Source organism: Phascolarctos cinereus, unplaced genomic scaffold (genome assembly GCF_003287225.1).
Source record: "Phascolarctos cinereus isolate Bilbo 61053 unplaced genomic scaffold, phaCin_HiC Scaffold_4;HRSCAF=312, whole genome shotgun sequence".
In the NCBI taxonomy this organism is placed as follows: Eukaryota; Metazoa; Chordata; class Mammalia; order Diprotodontia; family Phascolarctidae; genus Phascolarctos; species Phascolarctos cinereus.
The window spans coordinates 354,045,948-354,073,110 of NW_027555847.1; the positions used below are offsets into that span (position 1 = coordinate 354,045,948).

General features: G+C 37.1%; 1 long non-coding RNA gene and 1 pseudogene across 1 annotated transcript in view; both read right to left on the reverse strand.

Annotated features, from left to right (window-relative positions):
• The window catches only part of LOC144456680 (uncharacterized), a 119,864-nt gene that overhangs the window by 47,258 nt on the left and 45,443 nt on the right, over positions 1-27,163 (reverse strand). The window lies entirely within an intron of this gene.
• LOC110216072 (ribosomal protein eL22-like 1 pseudogene) lies at positions 1,642-21,009 on the reverse strand (annotated as a pseudogene).

Sequence of the window (27,163 nt, forward strand, 5' to 3'; positions counted from 1 at the left end):
GCTTGGTACAGCTTAATGTCTTAATCTGTCTAACATAAGGCATCTCTGCAGGAACCTACAATGACTGATTTTCATACCTGAGCCACTTGGGGTAATAAAGAAATATAGTGGAATAGGAAGTCAATAGGTAGGTTTTCCAGATTTATTAAAATGACAGTCATGGAATCCATGGAAGACAGTACCCAGATAGAACAGGTTGTTATAGAACTTTGGGCCAGAACTAATGGCAACAATTGTAAACTCTTACATTTGGGGTTTTTTTCCCCCAATGGCTGAACAAGATGTGGTCATGAATATAATGAAATACTATTGTGCTGTAAGAAATGGCAAGCAGGCAGATTTCAGAAAAATCTGGAAAGACTTACATGAACTGATGCTGGGTGAAGTGAGCAGAGCAGAACTAGAACAGTGCACATAGTAAGAGCAACATTGTGTGATAATGAACTATGAATGACTTAGCTCTTCTCAGCAATACAATGATCCAAGGCAAATCCAAAAGTGTCATGATGGAAATGCTATCCATCTCCAAAGAAAGAACTGATGGACTCCGAATACAGATGGAAGCATACTATTTTCACTTTATTTTTACATGTTTTTTTTTCCTTTTGCAAACTGTAATTTTTCTTTTGGCAAACTGTTTTTTCTTTCACAACATAACTAGTAAGGAAATGTTTTACATGATTACATATACATAACCTATATAAAATTGTTTATCACTTGGTGAGGGGAGGGAAAGGAGAAGGAGAGAAAATTTGGAATTCAAAATTTTATTTAAAATGAATGTTAAAAATTGTCTTTACATGTAATTGGAAAAAATAAAATACTATTTAAAAATTTTTCCCATGTACAAGATGGGAGAGGCATGATCAGACAGTAGTTAATCTGAAAAAAAAATTCCAGAACTTTAGTGAACTACAAGCTTAATATGAATCAACTCTATGATGTGGCAAATTAAAAATAAAACCAAACGATATGATCTGAACCTACACTTAGAGTAGAATATTGTTCAGGACTAGATAAGCTATACTTCCACTGGGCTCCACACCACCACCACTATCACCCCACAATCATACTACATATGATTGTGTTCAGTTCTGGGAATCAGAGTTTCTATAGGAGAACAGCCAGGATGGCGAAGGGCTTTGTCTTTCTACACGATGATTGATTAGAGGGAAAAGATATGAATAGCTTGGAAAATAGACTTAGGGTTGCCAGGATAGCTGTCTTCAAATATTTGAGGGTCTTCCATGTAGAAAAGGTATTCAGATCTAGTTGGCCCAAGAGGGGATGGAAATGGCAAAGAGCCAAATTTTGGTGTGATGTTAGGAAAGCAATTAAGGCTATCCAAACATGAAATGGAAGATAGTAGGTTCCCCCTCATTAGAAATCTTTAAGCAAAGGCAGAGTGACCAGTTTGGGGGCACTCTTTGTAGGGGGTATCTATTTGGGAATGGGTTACCCCTAATGGCCTTCGAATTCCCTTCCAGCTCTGAGATTTTGCATTTATAGGATTCCAGGTTTTTCAATAGGGCTTTATTTTTTGGTACTGCTATAAGTTTTATTTAACTTAATTAAACTGCATTCATATAATTTTCTTTTCAACACCTTTAAAAATGCAAAGTCCTAGAGAAAGAGCTCCAACTAATCTTCAGATTCAGATCCTTCCTCATCTTGACTAATCTGAAAATCACAAAGTCTCTTAGTCTCTTTATCAGGTGTAACCACATTAAGCCCAATCATGGAAATTGTTCTTCTTAAGATATTTCTTGATAAGATATTTTAAATGCCTTTTGGAGTGTTGTCTCTATTCTCTTGGTTTCCAGTTTTGCCATTGACCTCAACCTTCTCCTTCAAAAACTATTTAAAATGTCCAAATTCCTTCTTCTACTAGATGAGTAAGGCCAGGGTTGAACCTCTAAGTTGATTGTTTAGTTTTCTTGTCATCTGGTGGTACTGTCTTAAATACACAATGTGGAGAGAAAAGAGCTGGACTGTTAACAATATGAATTGCCAGAGGGAGTTGTTAAGCACTATAACCTTAACCTTTTCCATATTGAGAAAGATCATTATTTCTCTCCCATATTAATAACCAATTACTATTGGGGAGATCCAGGATTTTTTCCCTTAGTAGTTCTTCATTTTCTACTAGGTCAGATGAGCTCCTGAAGAATAGGACTGATAATGAGATTGGATTTTAACATTCTCCCCATCCAGCTAAGGAAGATTAGTTCTGATTAAAGAGTAAAAAGAATTTAATCTAGGCAAATTCTAGCCCATTGTGTTTGACTCAGGCTTGGATTGGGGGTAGATATTTTGTCTAGATTGCTCAAGGTTGGGGGTGGCCTAGGAGTAAGAATGACATAATCAAAATCATGTCCTTCAACCTCTCATTAGAATAGGTCCACCTCTCATTATAAAATTCATACTCTCATTAATTGTTCATCAATCAGAGTTTATTGCCACCTGTTGGGAATACCCATTCTTTCAATGAGCATCAGGAGGCCACCATGATCCATCTTTGGTTTACAAGAAATAGCCAAATGACCATCCTTTTATTAATTATTCACTAGTCATAATTAATAAAGTGAGTAAATACCCAGAAATTATGTCTCTCAAACTTTTCATTCATCACATTACTGAAAAGTATAGAAACAGGGAGCTGTCCAAGCAATAGGCATTGTGCTGTTTTCTTATATAGCCAGTGAACAAAATCACCAGCTACATAAATGTATGTGTTTACCTACATCTATCTTTATATATCTATATGTCTCTACATATAGATATATAACTATAGGTATAGATATACTAAAAGTTGGCTACCAGAATAAGTGTTTCAGGGCATGCCTCCCCTACCCTCTAACTGGGAGATAAAAAGCTTGTTGACAGATTGGAAGAAGGCCAGGAAGTAATAAATCCTAAGGAGGTGATGGATACTTAATACCTGTGTGAATGTGGGCAAGTTACTTAAACTTAATGTGCCTTAGTTTCCTCATCTATAAAATGATGGGGTTGGAATATATGGTGTTTCTTCCATCTCTCAGTTTATGATCTAGAGTCTTTAATCTATATGATTAGAATGAATCATAAGAGATCAGTGAATGGAAAAGGAAGTAGAAGAAACTCTAACTACTGAAGCTACACTAAAGACATGGGGTTCTTCCTACAGAAGGCCAAGTCTGTTCATTCTATTTATGTGCTACCTCCTAAAAGAGTTCTTCCTCAATTTCTCCAGTCTTTAGTGTTACTCCTACTCCCTGAAAATATTTGTATATCTTTTGAATTTATTCATCTATGTAGGTATTATTTATCCCAGTTATACTGTAAGTTCCTTGAGGGCAGAGGTAGTCTCATTTTTATCTTTGTGTCCCCAGTACCTAGCACAGTGGCTGACACATAATAGATATGTGTTTGGTAAATTGCTTGACAAATGCTTCATGAATTGAATTCTTGTCAAGATATCTGACTTCTGAACACCTAGCTGTTGGGGCTGTAGCAAAGACATTCCCTTAAGGCAGGAAAGATCATGAAAGGGTTCCCAGAGACATAATGAGCACATATCCTAATTGTGTCTTTTCATTGCTACAACCTCAGCTTCAGGACAATGCAGATGTTCTGGTTATCAAGCAGAGAGAAACATTGCCAGAGACCTACAAAATGGTGATGGTATGTATCACAGAAAGGATAGTATGTAAAAGTTTTCCAGCTGAACACAATTCCCATGAGAATCATTCCTGAAACAGTGGGAAGTCTTGCCAGGTGAAATAGAGCATCAACAAACTTGAAAAGAAAACACAAGTAAGATAAACCTTGCCGTGCTACACACACACACACACACACACACACACACACACACACACACACACACGCATACACACGCACGCGTACACACACACGCACACACACTCCACACCACACACTCATAGACATTTACAAACCCACAACAAAGAACAGTAACCTGTCTGAGATGATACTTAGGGAGTGCTATCTTTACCTTCACAGCCCTTTGAAGAGCTAGGCAAGGAGTCAGAGCACAGAGAAAAGGATGGCCTCTCTTCCCTCAAGACAGATGTACCATAACAGGAAGCAGGGCTCAACAACAACACAGCATTTCAGCTGGAGAGTGTAGGAGAAGGCAGACCCTACCTACTCTGATCCCAGGACCCACCAATCATAGTTTAGGACTGCAGCTAGGGGCAAAGCTCAGAGACCACCAGTACACCAGTTTGGCTGCCCCATCAAGGACTGGAGAAAGGGTTAAGCACAAAGATTTGAATCTAAGGTTCAGCTACCCTAGCACCACCACCATCGTCTCAGGGTCCCAAAACAAGAACAGTGGAGGAGATAAGGCCAAGAAGCTGCAATTCAAGGCTGAGCTCTGAGAGCTTAGTGTGGCTTCTTGAAGCCCTCCATTTACACCCTGGTTCCAGTACAAAAACTAAGGAATGCGCAGCCAAGAGAGACTGGGGGTTTGGGGGTGAGGAAACAGAATTAAGATTGTGGAGAACAGGCAGGGACTCACCTGAGTTCTCCCTAAAACCCCTCCAAACACATTTAAATTGTGCCTCAAAACAAATTTTGGAGCAAAAACCCACAAAAAGACAGGGTAAAACAATTTTCCAACCCAAGACAACTTAGAATATTGGCAGGAAAGATCTGTTACACCAGGGTGAGAGTGTAGCACACTCCAATGCAAGCTGTGTCCCAGTAAATCAGCAGTAGGCCTTAGGGGGTGACTGAATCAGTGGCAATGGTTTCCATATCTCTCAGCTCACAGATAATAATAGTATTAGATAACTGGTCAGAAGGAGATTACAAGGGTCTCTTTGCTGGCACCAAGGACAGGAATCTATTATATTGCCCATACTTAGATCTGGGTCTCAGTCCCAGGGTTTGGAGGAGCACTTGTACATGAGACTTTGCAGCTGCGGGGGAGCTGGGACCGTAATCACAGTTTCAGGATGGAAAAGAATGCTTGTGGTCACTCACAGACCAGAGCACAGGCCAGAAGAGTAGTAAGCACACCTCTCCCTAGATCATACTATCTTGGAAGAATGAAAAAACTTACAGGTTCTCAGAATTATCTTTGAAAACAGCTGCACAAAAAAAAAAAAACAACCCTGAAGCTTGGGACAGTGGCCTCTCCACTCTGGAAGCAGAGCCTCACTTGAGCAGAGAGTTAAAAGTCAAGGCTGAGAAAAGGAGCAAACAGCAGAAAAAGATACTGACTATAGAAAGTTACTATGGTGACTGGGAAGATCACAACACAAACTCAGAAAAAGACCACAAAGTTAAAACTGCTACATCCAAAGCCTCAAAGAAAAATATGAGTTGCTTTCAGACTATGGAAGAACTCAAAAAGGATTTTAAAAATCAAGTAAGAGTGCAGAGGAAAAACTGGGAGGAGAAATGAGAATAATGCAAGAAAATCATGAAAAAAGAGTCTACAGCTTGGTAAAGGAGGCATAAAAAATACTGAAGAAAATAACACCTTAAAAAGACAGAGTAGGAAAAAAAAAAAGAATAGGCCAAATGGAAAAAGATGTACAAAAATCCAATGAAGAGAAGAATGCCTTGAAAAGCAGAATTGGCCAAATGGGAAAAGATATAGAAAAATTCACTGAAGAGAAGGACTACTTAAAAAGTAGAATTGGCCAAATGGAAAAGGAGATACAAAAGCTCAATGAAGAAAATAATTCCTTAAAAATTAGAATTAGGCAAGTGGACGCTAATGACTTTATGAGACATCAAGAAATTTTAAAAAATCTAAAAAGTAAAAAAATAGAAGAAAATGTGAAATACTTCATTAGAAAAACAATTGATCTGGAAAAAATATCCAGGATGTATCATTTAAGAATTATCGGACTACCTGAAAGGCATAATTTTAAAAAGAACCTATACATTATCTTTCAGGAAATTATCAAGGAAAATTGCTGTGATATTCTAGAACCAGAGGGTAAAATAGAAATTGAAAGAATCCACTGATCACCTCCTGGAAGAGATCCCAAAATGAAAACTCCCAGGAATATTATAGCCAAATTCCAGAGCTTCCAGGTCAAGGAGAAAATATTGCAAGCAACCAAAAACAAACAATTCAAATATCATGGAGCCACAGTCCGGATAACGCAAAATTTAAGTTTTTATGTTAAAGGATCAGAGGGCAAAAGAACTAGGGTTACAACTAAGAATCACCTACCCAGCAAAACTCAATATAATTGTTCAGTAGAAAAAATAGAAACACAAGACTTTCGAGCATTCCTGACAAAACGACCAGAGCCAAGTAGAAAATTTGACTTTCAAATACAAGACTCAAGAGAAGCATAAAAAGATAAACAGGAAAGAGAAAACACAAGAAATTCGATAAGGTTAAACTATTTACATTCTTACATGGGAAAATGATACCTGTAACTCTTAAAAACTTTCTTTTTATTAGGGCAGTTAGAAGGACTATATATAGACAGAGGGCATGGGTGTGACTTGAACATGATAGGATGATTATCTAAAAAATAAAATTAAGGAGTGAGAAAGGAATGAACCAGGAAAAGGTGAAAGGGAGAGGTAGAATGAGGTAAATTGTCTCATAAAAGAGGCTTAAAAGAGCTTTTACAGTGGAGGGGAACATAGGGGAAATCGGTGGGGAGGGAGCATGTGAAACTTACTCTCATCAAAATTGACTCAAAGAGGGAATAATATATGCCTTCAGTTGGGTATAGAAATCTATCTTACTGTACAGGGAAGTAGGAGGGGAAGGGGACAAGAGAAGGAGGGGAGGTTAATAGAAGGGAGGACAGATTGGGGGAGGTAAAAGTCAGAAGCAAAACATTTATGAGAATGGACAGCGTAAAAAGAGAGAGAGAATAGGATGAACAGGAGAGAATGGATGGAGGCAAATAGTAATCATAACTGAAAAAAATTATGGCAAGTTTCTCTGACAAAGACCTTATTTCTCAAATATATAGAGAACTAAGTCAAATTTATAGAAATAAGGGCCATTCCTCAATTGATAAGTGGTCAAAGAATGAAGTAATCAAAGCTATCTATAGTTATATGAAAAAAAATTGCTCTAAATCACTATTGATTAGAGAAATGCAAATTAAAACAACTTTGAGCTACCATGCCACACCTATTAGATTGGCTAATGTGACAAATAAGGAAAATAACAGATTTTGGAGGGGATGTGGGAAAATTGAGAAACTAATGAATGCAATGTTGGTGAAGTTGTATAGTGAGTCAACCATTCTGTAGAACAATTCAGAAGTATGCCCAAAGGGCTATAAAACCATGCATACCCTCTGACCAAGCAACACCACTATTAGGTCTATATCCCAAAGAGATGAAAAACAAAAAACATGTATAAAAATATTTATAGAAGCTCTTTCAGTGGTAGCAAAGAATTGGAAATTGAGATGTCCATCAAAACTGGCTGAACATGTTGTTTATGATTGTGATGGAATACTATTGTGCTGTAAGAAATGATGAGCAGTATGGTTACAGAAAAACCTGGAAAGACTTACATGAACTGATGCAAAGTGAAATGAGCAGAACCAGGAGAACATTGTATATAGTAACAGCAATACTGTATGATAATCAGCTGTGAATGATTTGGCTATTCTTAACAATGCAATGATCCAAGAGAATTCTGAAGGACTTATAATGAAAAATTCTATCCATCTCCAGAGAAAGAAATTATGGGGTCTAAGTGCATATCGTAGCATACTTTTTCTTTACTTCCTTATTTCCTTGGGGGTTTTTGTCTGTGTTTTCTTTCACAATGTAATATACATAGAAATATGTTTTGCATGACTACATATCTAAAACATATCAAATTGTTTGCCTCCTTAATGAGAGAGGAAAGGGAAGGAAGGAGGTAGAGTGTCTGGAACTCAAAAAAACTTTTAATGAATGTGAAATTTTGTTTTTACATATAATTGGGGGAAAATAAAATACTTTTTTTTAAAAGAGAGAGGCTTGAAAGTAACAAGTAGAGTGGCCTTCCTCATACATTCTTAGTAGACAGGCCAACAACATAAACAAACAGAAGAAAGTAGATAATTCAGTGTAAATTAAGAAAATCTTGAGATACAATTCCAGAAGAAAAACATAATTCTACAATTATTATAATCAGAAGCCCAGGAAAAACAAATGGATTGGGCACAGAGACTCCAAGAGTGGGTAAGGGAGATCAAATAAGTAATAAAGAATGAAATTAAAGCTTTTGAAGAATGAAATTAAACTTTTATTCCTGAGAATTAAAATCTCAGTAAAAAAAAAAGTTTAGAACTTTACTCAAGTAGTGGACTCCCTGAAAATCTGCCAAGTTAATAAGTATTTATTAAGCACCTACTATATGTCAGGTACTGAACTATATGCTGAGGATACAAAGAAAGGTAAAAAACAGTCCTTGATCTCAAAGAGTTCACAGTCTAATGCAGGAGACCACATTCAAAAAACTATGTACAAATAAGATATAAACAGGATAAATTGTAGATAATCAACAGGGAGAAGTCACTAGCAGTAAAGGGAATCAGGAACAACTTCTTGGAGAATTCCATTCAGGAAGCAGAGATGAGAAGGGAAGGCATTCTAGACATGGGGCAAAACAAGTGAAAATGCCCAGGATCAAAAGACAGAGTGTTTAGTTGAAAGTACCGCAAAGAGGTCAGTGTCACTGTATCACAGAGTGCTTAGGAGTGACAGTTGTAAGGAGTAAGAAAATTGAAAAGGTTGAAAGGGGCCAGGTTGAGAATGTCCTTGTATTACTTTCTCTGATCTCCAGGTGAGCACTTGCTTTATGTGAGTTCTCCCTGAAACAGCCTGTTAGGAAAAAGTATGTTTTGTATTCAAATATAACCAAATCTTTGTAGTTGTGCTTTCTGCAGCTTCAGAATATTCCTATTCAAATGGAAATAATATGGTTGCCTGGCATGGCACTGATGTACTGTCCAGGTTTCACAGGTAGATTGGAGTAGAGAGAGAGTTGAGGCAGAGAGATGAATCAGGAGGCTATTGTAATAGTCCAAGCATGAGATGAGGGCCTGAGCCAGAATGATGGCAGTTTCAGAGGGGAGAAGGAGGCATATGTGAGAGATGTTATGAAGCTAGAAACATCAGAACTTAGCAATTAATTGGATATGGGGTGTGAGAGAGAGTGAGGAGTCAAGGATGACAGCTAGGTTGCAAGTCTGGGTGACTGGAAGGATGGTGGTACCCTTGACAATGATTGGGAAGTTAGGAAGGGTGAGGAGAGGGGTAAGATAATGAGTTCAATTTTGGACATTTTGAGTTCAAGATGTCTATGAGGTATCCAATTCAAAATGTCCATTAGGTAGTTGGAAATGGAAACAGGAGGTCAGGAGAGAAGTCAAAACTCAACAAATAAATCTGAAAATCATCAGTATAAAGGTGATTGAAACTATGGAAGCTGGTAAGTTCATTAAGTGAAATATTATAGAAGGAGAAGACAATGGAGTAAATAGAACTCAGATATTAAATGATACAACAATAAATGTTAGAACAAATTTAAAGGAGTGGATGTTAGAAAAATATATTTAGTATCTATTCTCAAAAACAACCAAGAAAATAGAATTAAGAGAGATGATTTGGGAATTACTGTACTTCTTGAAAAATCATGAGCAAACAAAAACCTAGAATGTAAGAAATCTTAAAAGAAAACTATTAAGACCTACTATAAACAGAAGGCAAAGAAAATGTAGAAGGAATCCACAAGCTTCCTTCTGAAAGAAACCCCAAGATTTACACACCCAGAAATTTGATTGCCAAACTCCATAGCTTTCATGAAAAATGAAATTATGATAAGCAGGAAGGAAAAAAGAGACAAAGTACAAAAGAATCTCACAAGATAATAAATTACTATAAAATAATAATAGCTAGCATTTATATAATACTTTAAGGTTTACAAAGTGCTTGACATGTTATTTCAGCTGAACCCCAACAATCTTATGAGGTAGGTACTATTATTATCCCCATTTTATTTTTTTTTTGTCACAGGCATTTTTATTAACAGACCATTAGAAAAATAATCATGGTAGAGACCTTTAGTTCATTCTTCTAATAAGCCTGTTGATCTGGTCTTCCCTGTTACCAGCATCTCCACCTTCCACAAACTATGTAGTCTTTTTCTTCATTCCACCTCATGAAGAAGATAATTTGAAGGGCCACAGGAAGCTGTTGGCAGCTTATTATCCCCATTTTAGAGATAAAGAAGCTGAATCTAAGAAGTCAGTGACTTGTCTAGAACTATCTCACTAAGTATCTAAAGCAGAATTAAAACCCAAGTTTTCCTGAGTCTACAACCAGCACTCTATCTGCTAGCTGAAAGAAAAGCTTGGATTATAATACATCAAAAAGCAAAAGGAAAATGAAAAAATGAAAGAACAGCTTATCCTGTAAAGCTTAGCATAATCCTATAGGTTAAAAAGATGGATCTTTAATAGAATTTATGACTTTCAAACATTCTTTTTGAGAAACCAGAGTTGTAAAGAATCTGAAATGCAAACACAGGTGACTGAAAAACCTAGAAAAGTAACCAGGTTTGAGCAGCTTGAAAGGGCTCAATGATGATCACATAAGAATACTAATGGGAGGCAAAGAGATAAGTGGGGAAAGAGACTATGTTTCTTCAGAATTGTCTTCGGGGGTTAAAGAGAGAACAAAGGAAAACAAACATGGCCTGCATTTATTTATTCTTATTTTGTTTTGCTTTTTTTTTTGAGAGAAAATAAAATGAGAGAAGGCAATATATTAGGGAAGGAATAAAGAGGGAGAAATATGCAATTTTTCCTAATTGGGATGTGACAATAGTTTAAACAAGTAAAACAATGGGATTAGGTGACCAGGCATATCATGAAGCTTATTTTTATCTGAATCAAGAACAAAAAGGATGAGGAGGAAAGAGTACCATGTGGAAATACAATGAAGTAAACAGAAATGATGCATGCTCTGGAGCTATTCTCTCAACTCCTAGGTCTCCAAAGCAAAACATTCCAATTAAAGATTACTAATGTTCATTTCATCCTTTTTTCTCTACCTTTTTTTTCATAAAGAGTAGGGAGAGAAGGAAAGAAAGAAAATATTATGAAAAGCCTCCAAAGTCAGTATTGTTTCTACAGTACCACACTGACTCTAATTTTTCTTTAATTTTTTCAGGTTCTTTTTTTGTTTGTTTGTTTATGCAAGGAACGCAAGGAAAGACAAATGTAATAATAACAATAATAACCATTAATATCAATGGGATGAATTTACTCAAAAACATAAGAGTTTGGGTGACTGGATCAGAAAGAATCCAATATGCTGTTTACAAGCAACATACTTAAAACTTAGAGATTCATTTAGAGTTAAAAGTAAAGGTCAGAATAGACTCTATCAGATCTCAGCTGAATATAAAAAAGTAGCATTGGCAAAAGAAGGAGGAGGAAGAAGCAGGAGGAGGAGGAGGAGGAGGAAGAAGAAGAAGAAGAAGAAGAAGAAGAAGAAGAAGAAGAAGAAGAAAAGAAGAAGAAGGAGAAGAAGAAGAAGAAGAAGAAAAGGAGGAGGAGGAGGAGGAGGAGGAGGAGAAGGCAATATTTAAAACAGACATGGCTAAAAGAGACCATCAGGATATAATGAATGGCATCACATGTCCAAAGCAGAAGTCATTAACTTCTACCCAAGACCTGGACCTCTTCTGACCTCTTTTTGTCATGGACACCATGATCCTTTCAGTCTCCCAGGTTTGCAATCTCAGCATTATCTTAAATTCCAACCTGTTCTTCACCCCACATATCCAATCTGTTACTACATCATTCCATTTCAACCTCCACAAAACAATAAAAGGTAAAGGTGAGGGACAGATCATTTAGTCATGGAGGACAGCTAGTACAAAGACTTGGAGTTGGGAGATAGGGACTAATGTTGGAGGAACTGAAGTAAGCAGCTAGCTGGGTTTGAAAGGGAGTAAAGTGTAAGAAGACTGGACAGGTAGGAAGAGGTTGAGTTATGAGAAGCTTTAATTCCAAACAGAAGACTTTATTTTTTATCTTCCTTAAGTTCATCTCTGATCCATGGCAGTCCTCTCCTCAATAAACTCCAGTGGGTTCCAATTAACTCCATGATAAAATATAAACTCTCATTTGACTTTTAAAATTCTTTGCTATCTGACCCTAACCTAACTTTCTAGTCTCATTTTGTATTATTCCTCTTTCTGCACTCTATGATTTAGCCAAATTGGTTTTTATTCATACTTGTCTTTGCATTAGCCATCTCTGAAGCCCTGAAAGCAGTCCTTCCTCAATTCTACCTCTTAAAAGCCTTTTCTTCATTCACCATTCAGCTCAACCACTCTTTTCTCCATGAAGTCTTCCTGATTCCCTCCTCCCCTCCCCAAATGCTAGTGCCTTCATTCCCTAAACTACTCTCTATTTAATATTTATTCTCTGTGTACTTCTATAAGTACATGGTGTTTCCTCTGACAGATTGCGAGCTCTTAGAGAACAGGGATTTTTTTTTTTGTCTTTGTATCTCCATCACTTGGCAAAGTACCTGACATAAAGTAAATGCTTAATAAATGCTGCCCTGTTAATGAATGAATTTCATTAGTACATAAGTACTTAAAGGAAAAGCTAATGAAACTATTAGGGGAAGTAAATAGTGAAGCAATACCTGTGAAGGACTTTACTGTGCTCCTTTTCAGAACTGGGCAAATTTAACAAGAGGATAAACAAAAAAATAAGATAAGAATCTGGATAGAATTGAAGAAAAATTAGAGTCAGTGTGGTACTATAGAAACAATACTGACTTTGAAAGCTTGAGATCTGGGTTCATATCCCATCTCTATGATGACCTGTATAATCTTGTGCAAATCATTTACCCTTTCTGGTCCTCTGTTTCCTCATCTCTAAAGCAAGATGACTGGACAAGATGGCCTTCACGTTCTATACCAGTTTAAAGTGTATGATACTATGATCTCTAATGATTACCAAATATGAATCATAAGTTTACATATTTCTCAGCTTTACATCTGTACTTTCACAAAAACTGACCATGTTCTAGGTTGTTAAGAATTCATAAAGAAAAACTAAAATATTAAATATATTCTCTATAGACAGGGGTGTGCTGGAGCCAGTTCTAACTGACTTGCAAGGGCTGATTATTAGATTCTCTATATGAACACTTAAACCTCAGAAATCAGCAATTGCTACAAATCAGGGCTTGATTTATTGTTTTGTTGATTGTCTAGACTTAAGAAAGTATTGCTTATGCAGATTAAACTTAAAACTGTGTGTGCACACTTCTTTTTCCATGGTTGTTTAACATTTACCAGCACATACTGTATTGCTCTATAAACACTGCTTGAACTCATCAGGAGTTAAGTAGAAGGCTCAGGGGGGAATGAAATCATCACCAGATTGGAGACCTGGTGAGTTGAGACTAGTAATAATAGTAGTAATAATTGGCATTTATATGTAACTCTAAGGTTTGCAAAATGCTATGTCTCCATTATCTCATTTGAGCCCCACAACACCCCTACTTATAGAACACAGTACAATAAACTTGTCCCTGTACCTGGAATGCACTCAACTACGCTTCTCAGAATCCTTAACCTTTTTTCAAAGTTCAGTTCAGGTGCTACCATTTCTGGAATGCCTTTCTTCATACAATTGTGGAGCCTCTCCTTCAAAGTTCCTTGTATTTATTTACCTATTTTTAAAATTTTATTTATTTAGGTGATGCAATTGGGGTTAAGTGACTTGCCCAGAGTCACACAGCTAGAAAGTGTTATATCTCTGAGGCTGGATTTGAACTCAGGTCCTCCTGACTACAGGGCAAGTGCTCTATGCACTGCATCACCTAGCTGCCCCTTACTTATCTATTTACATGGTATATCCTGTCAGGAGAATTCAAGCTGTGTGTGAGCAGGGACAGTTTTGCTGTTTAATAGGGGAAGGTTGAGTTTTTTTCCCCATGACCCCTAGAACAAGGTCTTTCACAGTTTAAGTACTTAACTAACTGTTGAGTTAAATTGAGACATCCTTATGAACAAGATGAAGAAATTCGGGATGGATCATAGTTCAGTTAGGAATATTTGTAAGTATGTGCAAAGAATACTCCTCGTTTCCATTACCTTCCTCAATGACTTGGCACATAGAAGGTACTTTACAAATGTTTACTGACTATTATTTATTGACTGACAATGGATTGAGTCTAACAAGATGATGTTTCTTAGAAGTAAACAAAAAGTACTGAAATATGATTGTAAAATATTTCACTTCAATTAAAAACTGCAACTGTACAAGTACAAGATGGGGAAGACATAACTATGTAACAGCTGAGGGGAAATAAATTTAGTTGGGGAGGGTGACCACAATTTTAATGAGTAAATAGTGTAATGTGACTTCCAAAAAGGCTACTGTGGTCATAGGCTGCAATGATAGTTTAGTATCCAGAACAAAAGAGGAGATACTTTCCTCTGGTCCAACCATATCTACAGTATTGTGTTCAGTTCTAGGCATGAAATATTAAGAGGTATACTGACAGATTATAGTGGAATCTGGACAATGATGACTAGGATGTCAAGAGTACTTGAGATTCTACTAATTGAAGAAAGGGAAGATCATTAGTCTAATGAAGATGGGATATCAAGGAATAAGCTCACTGTCATCAACTCTTTGAAGATGAACTGTTTGTTATATGGAAGATGTTATTTTGCTTGACCTTAGAGGTTAGTACTAGGACCAGTGGATAGAAGTTATAAAGAGTGAGGTTTTAGTTTAATATAAAGATGAATACCCTAACCACTTAGATGAAATGGGCTGCTTCATGATGTCCATCATCAAAGGCATTCAACACAACCTGGATAACTGTTTGCTAGGGATGCTTTTGGTGACAGGTTGACCCTTGAGAAGGCCTCTAGCTCTGAGATTCTAGGACTTTATTGACTTGAGTAATTTCCCAACTTAAACAGTGAATCTTTTTCACTCTTCTACTAATTTTTTTTCCAATTTAAAGAACTTCTAATCACACAAAAAACATTATATATAACCATACATATATTTATATATTATATATAACACAATAAACATATTATTATACATACATACATATACACACATACATATATGTGGAGATCATAAGTCTAGGAAATATATTTTATATATATATATATATTTTATATATATATATATTATATATATATATATATATATATATTTTATATATATATATATATATATATATATATATATACATGTGTGTGTGTGTATATATATGTATATCATAGAGAGACAAATATCTGTAGTGCTTAGAATAATAGGTGTAGGGATAGGACCAAAATGCATCATTTCATTCACTTAAGGAACTCCCAGATATGGAAACTCCCTCTTACCTTACCAGTAAAGATTGGCAGTCTCTGTAAGGTCTGGACAAGAGCACTGAGAGGTTATGTGACTTACCACAGTCACACAGCCTCTCTCTCTCCCTTCCCCTTCTCCTTTCTCTCTCTCCATATATATACACAAACACATACATACATACATATGTACATACATATGTATATACATATATCACAGAAGACCCAGGTCCTGGTTTCCTGGTTCTAAGACCAATTCTCTATCTACTACACCACACTGTCTCTTGCTTAGAATTGTAAAGGAAATCAATATTTCCAACACCCACCCAAAAAAAATGCCCAACATTTCCCCAGGGAACATAAGTTCTTGAATCAGTTTAAAAATTACATTACTAACGCCCAAGATTTTCCTTCAGGGTCTTTCCCCACATGACCTTGGAATATAAACTTACAGGGACAAAAAAATTTTGAGCACATCTGCTAGAAAGAAGAACAATGGGCAGGAATTTATCTTTTCTATATGACTTGTATTTAACATCACCTTAATTTACTTAAGACCTACATTCTTCAGAATCAACTGCTCCCAACCCACAGACAAGCAAGTATCTACTTCTAACACACATATGCACAGAGAGACATGCACGTGCATATGCACCCAAATAGACATTTCTTGACATTTTAAATGTTTCCAGATTGGCTTGGTACCAGGTAATCATATTTAAATGTCAATGAAATTAAATATTAAGGATATAATCTGGTCATCTGAACTTATTTGAGAGAGAGACAGAGACAGAGAGACAGAGAATACTACAGAAAAACAAAAATCACTTTCCTTACAGCAAATTAACTAATTGATGTCTTAATGCCTTTAATGATGCAATTTGTTTCACCCACAAAGAAACATTTCTAATTTAAGGCAAAAGCAAGAGCCTAAGGGTGAAAGCCCTGACACCACTTCTAGATGTCCGTATAATTTTCTGACACACATTGATCTTTGGGGCTACCAGTAGCATCTGAGATGACATGTAAAATGATTATTAAGAACTCAAATCTCTTCTGCATGAGAGGTAGAAACTCATAACTCTTCAGCCTTTTGAAAAGAGTTATCTACTTGCAATTTAATAACAAATTGCATTAAAAGAAATACTGAGGGCTACTTAAATGACTAGATGGCTCACATTAGGTATGACTAATGAATCTAGTGAAGTTGTTGCCACTATTTGAATTTGTATCACATCTTTCCATTGAGCTGGAACCAATGACCATATTTTAAATAATTATGACTCTGAATAGTACAAATTCAAATCATGTAATCACTTCATGAGATTCATTATTTGTACTAACTGGGACCTAGCTATATACCTAGTCTGTGAAGCTTAAAATGACATTAAGAATAGTTCATTCTCCATCATCAATCATCACATCCTCCTGACCTACCTTTCACAGAATTCTTAGCCTCCATCAAAGCACAGATCAGATATTACTTCCTACACAAATATTTTCCTAATTGTCCCCCTATGCTACTTATTAGTGCTCTTCTTCTCGAAATTAGGGGGCAGCTAGGTGGCTCAGGACTGGAGTCAAGAAGACCCAAGTTCAAATCCAGCCTCAGACACTTATCAATTGTGTGTCCCTTGGCAAGTCATTTAACCTTTCTTTGCCTCAGCTTCCTCATCTGTAAAATGAAGGTAATAATAGCACCTATCTTGCAAGATTGTTGTGAAGATCAAATTATTGCAAAGTGCTTAGCACAGTGCCTGGCATAAAGTAAGTGCTATATAAATGTTATGATGTGGATGACAATGATGATGATGTTGATAATTATGATGATGATGATGATGGTGATTATGATAATAATGATGAAAACTTCCTTTCACTTCCTGGGGAAAGAAGGAACAATAAAGAGATCTAAAGAAGCCCAAAAATGTGATGATGCTGATGATGATGAAGAAGGAGGAGGGGGAGGGAAGAAGAAGAAGAAGAAGAAGAAGAAGAAGAAGAAGAAGAAGAAGAAGAAGAAGAAGAAGAAGAAGAAGAAGAAGAGAAGAAGAAGAAGAAGAAGAAGAAAGAAAGAAGAAGAAGAAGAAGAAGAAGAAGAAGAAGAAGGAGAAGGAGAAGAAGAAGAAGAGAGGGAGAAGGAGGAGGAGAAGGAGAAGAAGAGGAAGAAGAAGAAGAAGGAGAAGGAGAAGAAGAAGAAGAGGAGGAGGAAGAAGAGAAGGAGAAGAAGAAGAGCAAGAAGAAGAAGGAGGAGGAGGAAGGAGAGGGAAAGGGAGAGAAAGAGGAAGAAGAGAGAGAGGGAGAGGGAGAAGGAGAAAGAGGAGAATGAGGAGAAGAAGAAGAAGAAGAAGAAGAAGAAGAAGAAGAAGAAGAAGAAGAAGAAGAAGAGGAAGAGGAAGAGGAGGAGGAGGAAGAGGAGGAAGTGGGAGAGAGAAGAAGAATAGGAAGAAGAGGGAGAGGGAGAAGGAAGAGGAGGAGAAGGAGGAGGAGAAGATGATGATGATGGTGACAAGGGCCTGGCACTGAAATATGATATAGTTGGCAGAACATACACAAATGAGATATCTTTTAATTTCCCACCTGGATGCCTACATTTTGGACTTCTTCCCTTTCTCCAGCTGTCACTAAGTTAATAAATATTTATTAAGTGCCTTTTGTATGCCAGCCACTATGCTAAGCACTGGGGATGCAAATAGAAGTTAAATAAAAAGACAGACCCTGCCCTCAAAGGAATTTAAAATCTAATGAGAGAAGACAACACATAGGAGGAAACTGGAAAGAGGAAGAGTACTTGGTGTTGGGGCATGATGTGGCACATGAATATGGTGAAATATTACTTTGCTGTAAGAAATTATGAAGGCAGTGGTTTTATCCCCTGGAAATACTTATGTGATCTGAAGCAAAGTGAAATGAGCAGTACTAGGAGAATAATTTATACAATAACAAAATTGATTATATAAAATATTGTAATGACAAACAAATTTGAAAGATTTAGGAACTTTGATCAACACAATGACCAAGAAGAATTCCAGAGAAATTACTACTGTGATAAAGAAACATGCTGCCCACCTTCAGATAGAGAAGTAAAGAACTGAGAACGCAGATTGAAGCACGGCTAATGTGGGATTTTGTTTCATTTGACTATTCAGATTTGTGCTGGGTTTTATTTTCTTTGCTTTCTCAATGACTGAGGAATGGAGAGGTAAGAGAGGGAGAATTCAGAAATGAAAATAAAATAAAATGGAATTTTAAAATAAAAAATCAATAGGGTCTTACAGTTTTATACAGGTTTAAATAAATCAGCTTCACAAGTACAAGCTAGAGGAAATGAGGCTTGACAGCAATGTCTGAAAAAAAAGATCTGGGGGGCTTAATAGACTACAAACTCAATTCGAATCAAAAATGTGACGTGTGGCCTGGAGAGCTAACCCAGCCTTAGGCTGAATTAAGAGAGGCCCATGTCCAGGACAAGGGCAGGGGTGACAGTGTTCCTGTAATAAAGGCAGTCATGTGGTGCAGTGAACGGAACGCTGGGTCTGGAGTCAGGAAGACCCAAGTTTAAATCTGGATGCAGATACTTGCTAGCTGCAGGACCCAAGGGAAGACACTTAACCTCTGTCTGAGTTTCCTCATCTGTAAAATGGGGTTAATTGTAGTACCTACCTCTCAGTGCTGTTGTGAGGACCAAATGAGATAAGAATTATAAAGTGCTTAGCCCAGTGTCTGGAACTTAATAAATGCTTACATCTTTCCTTTCCAACTTTCTTTTTCTGCTCTGATCAGACTCCTTCTAGATGATTGTCTTCAGTTCTCGGTGCCACACGTGAGGAAGATCATTGATAAGATGAAGTGTGTACAAGGGTGGAGGACCTTGAGGTTATGCCAGACAAGAACCAGCTGAAGCAACTGTGGGTTTTAAACTGGGAGAAAAAAAATATTAATGGGGAGGACAAGAAAACCATCTCTAAATATTTGAAGAGCTATCATTTGGAAGAGAGAATAAAGCTGTCCTTCTTGACTCCTGGAGGCATAACTAGCAGCAATGGACATAAATTATAGAGGAAAATTTAGGCTTGATGTACAAAAAATAAATAAAAACAAGCAAGCAAACAAAAAACCCTTCCAAATAATTGGTACTCTTCAAAAGTGACATGGAAGTGTCACCAGAGGTCTTCAAGCAAAAGTTGAGCATCTGGGTGCTTACTGAGTATGTGGTAGAGAGGATTCTTGTTTAGATGGCCTTTGAGATCTCTCCTAACTCTGACATTTCTGTGAAAAGAATTAGCCAGAGGACCTCTTGAAATCTAGAGAGGATGGGAGAAACTGTTGCCAGGCAACTGATAGTTTGCATGCAAGCCTGAAGTCTCATTCTCTTGCTGGTCCATCACTTTCCTTCTATGTACTAGTTACTTGCTGGACAACTCCAACTGCCTGGCCTTGAAGCAGGAGCCCTGAGTGAACCATTTAATTCGTAATATAAAAATAACAACTCACATTTATTTTGTGCTTTATAGGTTTGCAGAACATTTCACCACAACAACCCTGTGAGATAAATAGTACAAATATAATTATCCCCATTTTACTGAGACTCAGAATAGTGAAATGAATTAATCAAAGCCACACAGCTAGCAAATGTCAGAACCTAGATTTGAACCTAGGTGTCTCCTGGCTCTGGGTCCACTTGCTGTTCAGCAATTTGTCATGTCCAACTCTCCATGACTCCATTCGGGGTTTTCTTGGCAGAGATAGTAGAATGGTTTGCTATTTTCTTCTCCAGCTCATTTTACAGATGAGGATACTAAGGCAAACAGGGTGAAGTAATTTGGCCAGGGTCATACAGCTAGTAAGTGTCTGAGGTTGGATTTGAATTCACAAAGGTGAGTCTTCCTGACTCCAGATCCAGTGCTCTAACCACTGTACCACCTAGCTGCCCATTGTGGGTCCACTGCTTTTCAGTATACCACAAAGTCATTTCCTAGGATTAGCTCTAGGACACTTTGGTAAGTGTAAGAAGTCCTTATATTCCTACCCTTTCAAGTTTATTCACCTCATTGAAAGAAGGGGAGGGGATCTATGAATCAACTCATTTGTTAATGGCTCAACTCAGTCTTGTTTAAGTAGGAAGCAGCACCGATCCTACCTTCTCCAACTTGGTTTGTACTGATCCCAGACCCTAATAGAGTAAATTCTAAGCAGCATCCAACTGGGAAGTGTGGTTGGTATTCTCTACCCTGGTAGAATCTCTCTCTGGTAGTTAGGTTGCAAGGTCCCAAAAACACCCAGAAGGAGTACCCAGTGAGTCTTCACAGTGCGCTTCATGCCTTGATTTTGTTAACAGGCTGCAAACTTTCTGTGGAAAAATGTGTTTGCTCTAGCCACGTTGAACTGTAATGTGGCAGCACGTATTCACTCTGTTGAAGTTAGTCTGGAAAAAGCATTGCCCGGTGATGAATGGCTGGCACTGGAGGAACGTATTGTATTTTTCCAGATTTGGTCCCAGCACAAACAAAAGCACTATCACTACGGAGCTCGAAGCTCCACTGCTCGGTGAGGATGAAGGCCATCCTTGCCCAGACGAAGTTGCACAGTAGGGCAAGTTTCCCATACAGGTCCTCTGTTTTCCTGTTGTCTGCACCCTTTAGGGTCTTGTCCTCTTTCCCAGAGGTCCCCATTGTCCTCATAATCACTCATCTTCCTGTCCTGGAGAAAGGTAAGCAATTTGATCTAACAATGAACACGAGTGTGTGAGTGACTCAATACCTCACCCCTTCTTGGCAGGAATATATGTTAAAAGAGTAGACTAGGAAAAAGAGTGATTCTATTCAAAGGAATCATCCTCTAATGATGGAATTGGAAGGCTATGGGCCCTGGTGGGGGGAGGGGAGGGAGAGAGAAGTTTGCTTGGGGAACGGCCTTCCCAGGTTCCCTCAGATTCCATCACTGTAGGTGACTGGCTTCTCCGTGTGAGACTAGATGAGTTATTTAGAATGAAGAATGCCTTTTTCCCAGCTGCGTCTATCCTGGCTAAATAAAACATTTTCCTTAGCAAACAAAACTTTAGTTTAAGCCAGCACCTCCCTATGAGATCCAAGTCACTCATTTCTTCCTTCCTTCCCTAGCCCCCTTCTACAGATTATTCTTTGGAAATGAGAGAGAAGGTAGCAAGTGCTGAGTCAGGCCAGAGGAGAAATTTGCCAATTCGAATTGCAGAGGCCTGGGAAACTTTGCAAAGACTGAGATCACCCAGGATTCAGTCTGGAGCTGTCACATCCTGGATGAAATTCTGGAAGCAGACACAAAGGAACAGTAATAACTTCAAGGTGTTAGGTACTTTCATGGCATCTCTTTATTGGAACACTGGTGAGAGAGCAGGGAAGAGGTGTCAGCTTAGGAAAACTTGACTTTCCCACAATTCACACAAATGAAAGATTAGGAGCTGAGTGAGTTCCCTAGAGAAGTACCTGCTCTGAAATGTAAAAAGTCCTTTACCTCTTTTTTTGTTGTTGGTCAGTCATTTCAGTTGTATCTGACTCTGCCTGACCTTATTTGGAGTGGTTTGCCACAGGAAACTGAGTCAAACAGGGTTAAGTGACTTGCCCAGGGTCACGTAGCTATTAAGCATCTGAGATCAGATTTGAACTCAAGGAGAAAAGTCTTCCTGACTCCAGGCCCAACATGCTATTCACTCTGCTTTTAGAAGCACACAATAATTTTATCTTTCCAGTGACCCTATAGGGTAGGCAAGGATTATTGTCCCCATTTTATAGATAAGATAAGGTTCCTGGAAAGTAAATGGCTAGGACAATTCATTTCAATTCAACAAGCATTATTAAATACCTTCCCAAAAAGAAGTGCTATGTTAGGTTCTGGGATTACACAGACAAACATGAAACAGTCCTTGTCTTCAAGAAGCATATGTTCTATTGGGACAGGGTGGTTGGGGGTTGCTGGGGTAGGGGGTGGGGTATGCAACATGTACACGTATAAATAGACACAAAATACATGCAAGGTAAATACAAAGTAATTTCAAAGGAGAGGCACTAACATTTGGGGAATTTGGAAAAGCCACATGTAGGAGGTGATGTTTGAGCTGATCTTTGTAGAAAGCTAGGGATAATAAGAGGCAGAAAGGGAGAGGAGAAGGAATGAATTCCAGGCATAGTAGACAAAAACGGAAGATGGAATGTTGTACAGGAGGAGCAGCAAGTAAAAAAGTTTGGCTGGGCTGTAGCATGAATGAAGGGGAGTAATGTGTGACAAAACTGGAAAAAATAGAATGGAATCCAATGATGAAGAACTTTTTTTCTTGAATAATATTTTATTTTTTTCTCCAATTACATGTAAAAACAATTTGTAACATTCTTTTTAAAAAATATTTTGAGCTACAAATTCTTCTAAAAGAAAACAATAAAAATGAAGATAATAAAAAGAAGTATGTTTCAGTCTGCATTCAGAGCTCATCACTTCTCTCTCTCTGAAGGTGGATAGCACTTTTCATCATAGGTCTTTTGGAATCCTCTTGAATCATTGTGTTGATCAAAGTAGCTAGATTTTTCACAGTTGATCATCCTTACAATATTACTGTTACTGTGTAGAATGTTCTCCTAGTCCTGCTCACTTCACTTTGCATCAGTTCTTGTAAGTCTTTCCAGGTTTTTCTGAAATAATCTTGCTTGTCATTTCTTATAGCACAGTAATATTTCATCACAATCATATATCTCCACTTGTTCAGCCATTCCCCAATTAATAGACAGCTTCTCAATTCCAATTCTTTGCCACCATAAAAAGAGCTGCTATAAAATTTTTGTACAAATAGTCCTTTTCTCTTTTTAAAAAAAATTTCTTCGGGATACAGTCCTAGTAGAGGTATTGTCATATGACTATAAATAGCTTTGAATTCTTTGTCTAAAAACTGCCTGTTCATTTGACCATTTATCAATTGAGAAATGACTTGTATTTTTATACATTTGACTCAGTTCTCTACATATTTGAGAAAAGAGGCCTTTATCAGAAACACTTAGGGTAACAAATTTTTTCCCAGTTTCCTGATTTCCTTCTAATTTTGGCTGCATTGGTTTTGTCTGTGCAAAATCTTTTAAATTTAATACAGTCAAAATTACACATTTTACGTCTCGTAATGCTATCTATCTCATTTGGTTATAAACTCTTCCCTTCTCCATAGATCTGACAAGTAAACTATACCTTGCTCACCTAATTTGTTTATGGTATCACTCTACGTCTAAATCATGTACTCATTTTGACCTTATCTTGGTACACAGTGTAAGATGTTAGTCTATACTTAGTTTCTACCATATTGTTTTCCATTTCTCCTAGGAGTTTTTATGAAATGGTGAGTTCTTGTCCCAAAAGCTTGGGTCTTTGTGTTTATCAAACATTAAATTACTATGGTCATTTACTACAATGTATTTACCTAATCTATTCCACTGATCCACCACTCTGTTTCTTGGCCAGTACTGTATTGTTTTGATGATTACTGCTTTATAATATACTTTGAGATCTGGTAATGGACTTTCAATGCCAAACACAGGAGTGTGTTTGATCCCAAGAAATCCCTGAAGACTCTTGAGCAATAGTCTTGAAATAGTTGGGCATTAGGAATATTACTTGGGCAACTATGTTAAGGACGAATTGGAGATGGGAGAGACTGAAAGGAGGGAGACAAATTAAGAGGCCATTGCAATAGTCCAGATGAGGGGAGGTAAGAGCCTGAACTCAGTGGTGGCTATTTGAAAAGAGAAAGGGGGATGGATACAAGAAATGCCATGGAGATTCATTGGACAAGATGTGGCATCTGATTGATTATAAGGACAAGGGAGAGAGAAGAGACAAGGAGATCCATTCTGAACACACAGACAAACCTACTTACCAATAAAGTATTAGAACAAGTCTATGTAAGTTAAGGATTAGTTACAAAGAAGTATAAGACTAAAGAAAAATCACGATTTACTTCATTAGTTTTTGCCTTCATTCACTTTCCTGACAGTGTTTCTCCCTTGCCCATTTCATCCACCTACTCCTACAAACATATAACTTCTCCGGGCCCCATTCCTGTGGGCTATATTCACAATTGGAAATTCAGGGCCATTGCCCCAAATGCTCTCAGGCATTAGATGGAAATCCCCTCTTGACACTCCAATTACTTACAAGGTGTCCAGAGAGACACGGAGCAGTGTTGAATCAAGGAAGAGAAAATGAAAAAGAAGGAGAGTTCACATCCTCTACCATTTCTGCATTCTCTGTTACTCTATGACTTAGCTGTTGTTCAGTATCAGACAGTCAGTAACAGCATATCTTACTTTAAAACATGAAGCACCTGTGATTGCTTTACTGTGAGGATCCTCTTCACTGATTCAGATCACAATCAACCCCTCTCTGAATTGTTCTTCAAATGCTCCTGTGACCAAAAAATCATCCACTTTATGCCCCACCCTGTACTCCTTGTAACAAGTTATTCAACACCTAGCAAGGTTGGTCCTCAGACAATAAATACAGTCAATCCCATTTGAAGCTTTTCTAGATTGCTAAAAATTTTAAGAGCCAGCCTCAGAATCTAATGGGAACTACTCAAGGAGACTTGACTGGCAATCTACATAGGAAAAACCAAGTGGATAAATAATAAATATTACACAGATTATGGCATGCAGGAGACAAGTGAGTACATATGATATTATCTTATACTACGATATAGGCCCAAGTCATAATTAGAAGGAAGAAAGTGGGCTGGATTGTATTTAGGAAATTGTGTGTCATTTTCAATTCTACCTTGAATCATCATGATTTGTATACATGATTTATCCCCTTTACTAGACTTATTTATGAGGCATAAATTCCACCTCATGAACATGACTAAGACTTGGTGGAGTGTGACTAATGACAGTAATGGAAAATTATACAAAAATTTAAAAGAACAGTTTAGGTAGGAAGGAAGATGGAATTGCATTTTATATCAAGATACACTCCTGGAAGAGATCGAGAAATTCCATTCAAACTAACTGAGGACAATATAAAATACTTGGGAGTCTACCTACCAAGGAAACCCAGGGATTATATGAACACAATTGCAAAACACTTTTCACGTAAATAAAGATAGATCTAAACAGTTGGAGAAATATAAATTGCTCATGGGTAGGATAAGCCAACATAATAAAAATGACAATTCTACCTAAGTTAATTTATTTATGAAGTGTCATACCAACCAAACTAACAAAGAATTATTTTATAGAACTAGAAAAAAGTAATAACAAAATTCATCTGGAAAAATTAAAGGTCAGCAAAGGGAATCAATGAAAAATAATGTGAAGAAAGGCAGCCTAACAGTTCCAAATTTCAAACTATATTACAAAGTGTTAATCATCAAAACAATCTGGTACTAGCTAAGAAATGGAGTAGTAGATCAGTGAAATAGATTAGTACAGAATATACAGGACTAAATAACCACAGTAATCTTGTGTTTGATTAAACCCAAAGATCCAAACTTTTGAGGTAAGAGCTCAACATTTGACAAAAAGTTGCTGGGGAAACTGGAAAGCAATTTGGCAGAAACTAGGCAGAGATCAACATTTCACATGGTATACCAAAATAAGGTCAAAATGGGTAAATGATTTAGACATAAAGGGTGATATCATAAGTAAATTAAGGAATCACGGGAAAATGTACCTGTCAAATCTGTGGAGAAGGGAAGGGTTTAAGACCAAACAAGAAATAAAGAGGATGACAGGAAATAAAATGGATATTCTTGATTACATGAAATTAAAATGTTTTTTCACAAACAAAACTAATGCAGACAAAATTAGAATGAAATCAGGAAACTGGGAAAATATTTTTATAACAAGTTTCTCTGATATAAAGGCCTCATTTCTCAAGCATATAGGGAACTGAGCCAAATTCATAAAAATAAGAGCCGTTTAAGTTGATAAGTGGCAAAAGGACATGAAAAGGTACTTTTCAGAAGAAGAAATCAAAGCTATCAATAGTCACATGAAAAAATGCTCTAAATCACTACTGATTATAGAAATGTAGATTAAAACAACTGAGATACCACCTCATACCTGTCAGATTGGCTAACATGGTAGAAAAGGAAAATGACAAATGCTGAAGGGGATGTGGAAAATTGGGACACTAATGCATTATTAGTAGAGTTGTGAACTAATCCAACCATTCTGTAGAGTAACTTGGAACTATGCCCAATGGGCTGTAAGCCTGTGTATAACCTTTGATCCAGCAATACTAGGACTGTATCCCAAAGAGATTTTGAAAAGGGGCTGGGGAAAAAAATCCTATTTGTACAAAATATTTATAGCAACTCTTTTTCTGGTAGCAAAGAATTGGAAACTGAGAAGCTGTCCATTAATTGGGGAATGCCTGAACAAGTTGAGGTATATGATTGTGAAGGAATATTACTGTGCTATAAGAAACAACAAGCAGGATGATTTCAGAAAAACCTGGAAAGACTTATGTGAACTGATGCAAAGTGAAGTGAGCAGAACTAGGAGAACATTCTACACAGTAACAGTAATATTGTAAGGACGATCAACTGTAAAAGATTTAGCTACTTTGATCAAGACAATGATCCAAGAGGATTCTAAAGAACCTGTGATGAAAAATTTTATCCACCTCCAGAGAGAGAAGCGATGAACTCTGAATGCAGACTGAAGCATACTTCTTTTTATTATCTTTATTTTTATTGTTTTATTTTGTTTATATTTTCTTTTGTAATATGGCTAATATTGAAATATATTTTGACCTCACATGTATATCTAAATCAAATTGCCTGCCTTCTCAAGGAAGGGGGGTAGGCTGAAAGGA